The sequence below is a fragment of the Nuphar pumila genome, chromosome 11 (genome assembly GCF_984573655.1).
Source record: "Nuphar pumila chromosome 11, dmNupPumi1.hap1.1, whole genome shotgun sequence".
Classification (NCBI taxonomy): domain Eukaryota; kingdom Viridiplantae; phylum Streptophyta; class Magnoliopsida; order Nymphaeales; family Nymphaeaceae; genus Nuphar; species Nuphar pumila.
In genome coordinates, this window is record NC_143259.1 from 114,961,944 (window position 1) to 114,968,658 (window position 6,715).

Sequence of the window (6,715 nt, forward strand, 5' to 3'; positions counted from 1 at the left end):
TCTAGCACGTTCAGCATTGAAGTTAAGAGCTTTGGTCATGTGGGTGGTTATTTTGTGTATTTGTCTCAGTTTTAGCATGTTCTTGGTTTTAATAACGCTTCCAGTTATGTGCTTTTGTAGGTACTATAAACACTTTTGGGGTAAAGCTTTTGCTTTTGACCTTTTTTTAACAATTTATCTTTTTATTGTAATTTTTCTGGGTTTGGGTTTTACCAATCCAGTAAAACCCCATATGTGATTTGAAATCTCACAGCCCAGTGAGTAAATTGGGCTCATACGTGATTTGAAATCTCACAGCCCCGTTTTCTCATGTTTGATTGCAACCTTGCACATGAGAAATGACAATCGTTCTCTCTCCACTATGAAAGATTAATTCTCATTTGGAAGAAACAAATGTGCACTTTTCTCTTTTGCACATGAATGTCAATAGATTTGCCCCATTTTCAGTAGATCTAGTACCGTGAGAATTCTGATCATAGTTAGATCTGGGATTCCACTATGAGATCCAAATCAGATCCTACCATGAAATTGGTCTTATTTTTGAGTTTTGGATCAGGCAGGACATGGCCTATATCTGAAGCGATTGAATCCTGAGGCCTCGCCTGCCTCCTCTGAACAACGATACCAAGATATCCAAGAACCAAAAGTACGGATAATAATACCTAGACCTAATTAGAATCCAAAAATCAAGTTCTTATGGTTAACACTGCAAGTTGATGTCAAGGAACCCTCATCAGGAACCAGGTCACTCAATGGGCTTGCACGTAAGAATGTGTTGACGCCCTCGTGCCAGAGTTTCCATGTTCAAACAGTCCTTCAGTACCCTCGTGAGGGTAAAGAAGAAGCGTTGATCGATTTGAGGCTAGGGATGTCAGTGGATTGGGGTGGGGGACAAGGTCTCCACCCCCGCCCCGTCTCAAAATCCTGCCCTTCCCCGCCTCCATCCCTGTTACATATCCTCCATCCCCGGTCCAAACGGAACGAGGCGGGGCGGGGCCTGTTTCCCCTTGGTCCATTGCCATCCTTAAAGAAGGATTGGGGACCGGGCGGGGCAAGACGGGGATGGGGCGGGGTGGGAGAAAGCGTAAGTCCATCCCCGCATGGGTTTTGATTTTAACCTCCATCCCTGTTTCATGTGACCATCTCCTGTCCAAATGGGGTGAGGCAGGGCGGGGCTCCCTTTCCCCCGGTCCACTGTCATCCTTATTGTATGCCTTCCAGTCCTTGAGTTGATCAGCTAGTAGTTTGAGGAAAGCATTGTTGTCTTTTCCATAGTGTTTCCAGTGAATTCTCCATATAGGCTGATCGGAACATGGCCAGTCCTCACGAACTCTTGCTTGGAAACATCCTCTCCTTCTCCGTCATGACAAAAGGAAGTTCCTGTGTGTGTGTGTGTGCATGCATCCAACTGCAACACAGATTACTGTGCCTTCATATGTAACTCAGTGACCTAGGAGACTTCCCTCTGGGGCCTCGAGGGCTCTTAATTTTGATAGTGCGTCCCAACTATTCAGCTATTTCATTCAATCTTGAGGCATACCTTTATTGCTATATTGCAAGAAAACATTAGAAAAAGGAGAAAGAAACAGTGTGTACTCAGACCCTAACGTGAGGAAATTTGCCATTATTTTTGGAAATTGCAGTTATATATCTGCATTGTCATTCCAAAAGGTACATTTCTAGCAAGAGAGGTGCTCTAGCTCTGGAAATATGACATTAACTGCATGAACAAGTACCGATTAAATAAGCGTTGGAAGAATTTCTTGTGGGGTGGCATCATGGAAAACGGTTACCAATCCTGTGGAGCACAGTGGCTTACTGGTGTGGAGACTATCTTAGCTTCAAATTGCATTATGAAACCATTATCATAATGGCTAAATGCATTCATGATCATGATTACTGTTAATATCCCTTTAATCGCGAAGGCAATAGCTAAAGAAAACACGGATACCAAGAAGCAAAGCACTAGATACTATTAGTTGATTAACCATCTCAAAAACACTCATCATTATGAATGTGTTCATGATAATCATCATCATCACAAGCATCAAACATTATCATGATATTTTTTCATTAACGGCAACAACGAGAGCCTCTCAAGCTCGAGTTTGTGGATATTAATTTTCGGAGAGAAATTACCAAAACAACTTAAAAAACTAAGCCATAATTTATTTATTTTTATAAACCTTTCACAATAAGGTTTCATCCATTTAAAACTAATACTAACCATCCATTATCAATAAAACAGAAGGTTCATATTACATAATCTGAATTAAAATGGAAAGTAAAGCAAAGTACTACACAATACTTCAAATCACCATCTGTCTAGTCAGAATCCACTAGTCACGTCCTTCTTGTCGCAACACTTTACCATCCTATAATTGTAACTAAGCGGGGGTGAGTCTAAAACTTAGTAAAGTTTCATTCACGAATATAAGCATATAATCATTACAACTGTAGTGAGCTTTAAGCTCCTCTTATTAGTTTAGTTCTCTAACTAAGCATATATGTTGTTTATATATTTTATCCTCTTTTTACCATTTTTTTATCTTCCCTAAAACTATTTCTTATTTCAAAAGTAGACATTTCTTAATGTCATTATCTACACCAAGCAGCTATTTCGAAAATAGCCTCCTGGGGCATAGCAACCCATGTAGATAACTCCAACATCTACAATATTGGTCAGACATATAAATTACCCTCAAATTGCATAATTTAAATCGGTCCAGACTATATACTTTCAATCGCTATAGCTTTACTTATAGGTTGCAAGTCAGAGAGCCCAATACTCATCGGTAGCTAGTCGAAGAGCTCGGATGGCTATACATGCCCTAAGATGTCTGAGGAGCTATACTTGCTCCTAAGGTTTATGGTTCATGCTACTTCCTACATGTGTCTAATAAGCTTTGTCTTAACTCATCTGAGTTATATAGGAATTTCTCAAGATTTTAAGTACTAGTGAGATACACACGTCTAACATAACCCTAGACCATGTTCTTCTTGGTAGAGTTCCCAACTCTCTCTGCATTGTTACCTTAGGTGCATTATTCATTTCCTTTCATTTTCTTTCCTTTCCCATTATTAGTGTGTTATACAATTTAAATAACTAGTGTTCTAGAGATAACAATCCATGACACATCATGATAACTTGTGCCACAACATAATGGCCCCTCCCAAGGTATAAGCATGTCTTTCTCAAAACAAACCCTTGTTCTTAAAAATTGAAACTCTATCCCACAACCATAATGCCCAGCCTTGCTTTCTTTTTTTTTCATATTACATTCAACAAACCATTTACCTAGTTTTTCATAACCAAGCACTTTCATAACATGTACCATATCATATACCAACATTTTCACAAAATGGCAAAGTACTAGATAATATGTAATACATACCATAGTTCACATATCTTTCCAAAAGCCTCACATATAGACTCTTAAGCATGCACTTACTAAATCTACTTACATGCATGAAACAATCAACATACTCATATTGCAAAAGCACAAGGAATCATAACATCAAACCGTAATAAGATGCATTTATACAAAAAGTCTCCTTACCTCGAAAACAAGAATGAATACCTCACACTGCAGTCGATTCTCTAGTAGTCGTCATATCTATTTTACTAGACCATTTTTTTTAAATTTATAAAATTATCAAACTACCCTTTCAGAAGATAGTCCGTCAAACCTCATTTTTCATATTGTATATTTCACCATGAGAATAGGACAATCTGATTTTTCTATGCACCCTGGTTCCAACGCACTGGACCTCACCAGATTCTGAGTTCGATAGAGCTTCATTTAGTCGGTGACTTATTCTTTTAGACCTTATCTTGACTGACTGGAATCTTAAGAAGCCGGGCTTTCAGTTCCCCAGTCCGTGCTCCCTCTGCATGGTTGCCGAAGAGACCACTACACATCTATTTTGGAGCTGTCAGTTTGTGCAGAAGGTGTATGTTCTACTTTGGGAGGGCTACAAGTTTGCATGGGATCTAAACACCCCTCTTAGGTTCCTGATTGTGGCCGATGAAGTCAAGCATTTGGGCTCAAGATGGAGATGCTGGTTGCTGCTATTATTGCAAATCTTATGGCAGGAGAGGAACAATTGGATTTTCTGAGTCTCTCTAAGGTCCTCAGAAATTGCACCTGCACGTCATGCTCTGCTCAAGGAAAGGCTTAAACTCAGATGGCCCTACTCGGAACTGAGCTGAGCAGGGGATTGACTGTTCGAATTTAGTCATGCTCGGAGTTTTACCTCGCATGAATGCAGGCTCATTAAGTGACCCAGTCCTCGGCGAGGGTTTCCTTCGTCGTAAAAAAAAAAATACATCATTTGGCGACGAGACGAAACAGGGCCAGATGGTGGCTCGATGGCCACCCGCATGGTCCAGGCGACCCACCCTCCTCACTTGGACCCAGGACGGAATATCTTATCTCCCCCCCGCCCCCCCTCTCACCTTTTTTTTTTGTTTCCTACGGAAGTGCTGGGGTTTTATCCCATTTGCTTCTTTCAATATTCACTTAAACAAACACTATGCAACCATTATTGTCAACTATCAACTTTTATATCATTGTGCTCAACCAAGCTAAACCGCCATAATAATTTGATCCATTGTCTTGCTCCAAGTTTAAAAGGCCTTGTCATCCTCCAAATTTATGCGGTTACATCTTGCTTAGAGTGCTGAGTTTGCAACTTAAAGTCTCTCTCTCTCTCTCGTTCTGAGAGTGACAAAACATTCTCCAGACATGTTGCTGTCCTAGCTCTAACCCAAAATCTTTCTTGGCCCACTTATATGGACACTTTTTGGCACGATGGGCATCGTTCACACAGCTGGTGCAATGAGTTGTTTAATTGAAAGCAACATTTTTCACCCTGACATATTTGGAAGCAAGAAAGATGTAGGAAAAGTGATGCAAAATGAAAAACCTGTACGGATTTTCCTATCCTTCCAAACAAGAAAGACTTTTTTGCTAAGAGAGTTTTTCTAAAAAGTATACTTTTTGATAGGAAACATTCCTCCAGGGTAGAGGAATGTTTCCAAGCAAGAGAAAATTTATTTTACCATATCTCACCACCACCCACCACCCTCTCTCTCATTTTTTTACATTTTTCACTCTGTTTTTCTCATGCTACACAAACAAGCAAAAAACTTTCTTTTGAAAAACTTCTCATATCTGTATCCCATGTGGGTTCGAATCCCTCTGCCACATGGGGCTTAAGAGATACCTGGTAGGGGTCTGCCTAACCCCAGCTTGCCTTTAAAAAAAAAACTCTCTTAGGCAAAACTTTCTTTTCCTATGAGAGTTTTTCTCTCTTCCAAACATGCCAAGAGAGAGAGATTCTTGTTGTGTACGAAAGTGTACTTATTTGACAACACGGGGGGGGGGTGTTCTTGTTGCATCTACCTTTTTGAAAGTTGCTTGTTTCATCGACTCCGTAGTCCGTTCCTCAATTATCACGTCCAATTTCATTCATGCAATTATCTTTTCCATACGTTTCCTAGTAAATGTTCATTGTTTGAATCCAATAAAAGTGAGGTTGGTATTGCTCAACCTCTCTCATGAATCTGCCCCTACATTTTTCAAGAGTGGCAACAAATTTTTTTATGAATAAAATCAGATGAAAACTAACATTTAAGGAAAATAACTAGTTTTATCATAATTGTCTCTTCTTTTATAAGACAAACCCAAAACCATCCTTTCCTTACCCTTTTACGGATCTAGATGTCACACGATGGAAAAGTGCATTTTGTGTTAATACTTTTGAAATATAAGGATGATTAATGATGAGAAATCAAGTTTTTTAGGTAGAGAAGCATTTGAGGTATATATCTAGGGCTGAGAAACAAGTTGATCCGCTCGTGCCTCGGCTCATGTTTGGCCTGTGAAGAGCATGTTCAAAATCGTAAAATGTAAATAGCAAGCTGAATATGAGTAATAGGTGTTTAGATCGATTCGTCGAAGCTCGTTAGATAATAAAAAATATACTTTAGATTTATTTTACACATTTTACATGTATTTTTTTGTAATCCTATTTCTCTCAGCTCTAAAACAATATTTTTTTTCTATAAACAATTAAGCTAGAACTCGGCTCCTTTATATCAGGATCATTATGAGTTCATACTTGGCTTGACTCACCGCAAGAATGAGCCAAGCTTGAGCACTTCAAGCTCGATTCATTCAGCTCATTTACCAGCCCTAGATGTATCCACCACAGTGGAGGGAGCTTTATGAAAAAAAACCTTAGGGCCTGTTTGGAATCTCGGTGTTGGGATGGGTGTTTATGCATTTGGTGGTCTCGAGGTAAAATCTTGGTCAAACTACTTTGGTGGTCTTGTTTGGAATCTTGGCACTGGGATGGGCCTTTATGCATTTGGGACAGGAAGTGAGGCCCTTTCTCTTTTGTATTTACACTAAATCATGGATTTGGCAGCTGTCACTTCTTCAAATGAACGCCCATCGCAGCTACATATTCTAGGCCCTTAAGGAAAACCATTTTCCTCAAGTTTGCACAAGAAAGTCGGTAGGTTGCTACATTATGGCGCGTTTGCGCAGCACAGAAGGAGAAGTAAACCTTCCATGAGAAAAGCAGATGCAATGTTTGTATGGTCAGTGCGGGCCTGCAAAAATACTCGTTTTTTCATGTGTTTCCACGAAAATGCCACATTTTTTTGTCATGCAAACATGCCCTTAGTGGTAACATAATCTTTTTT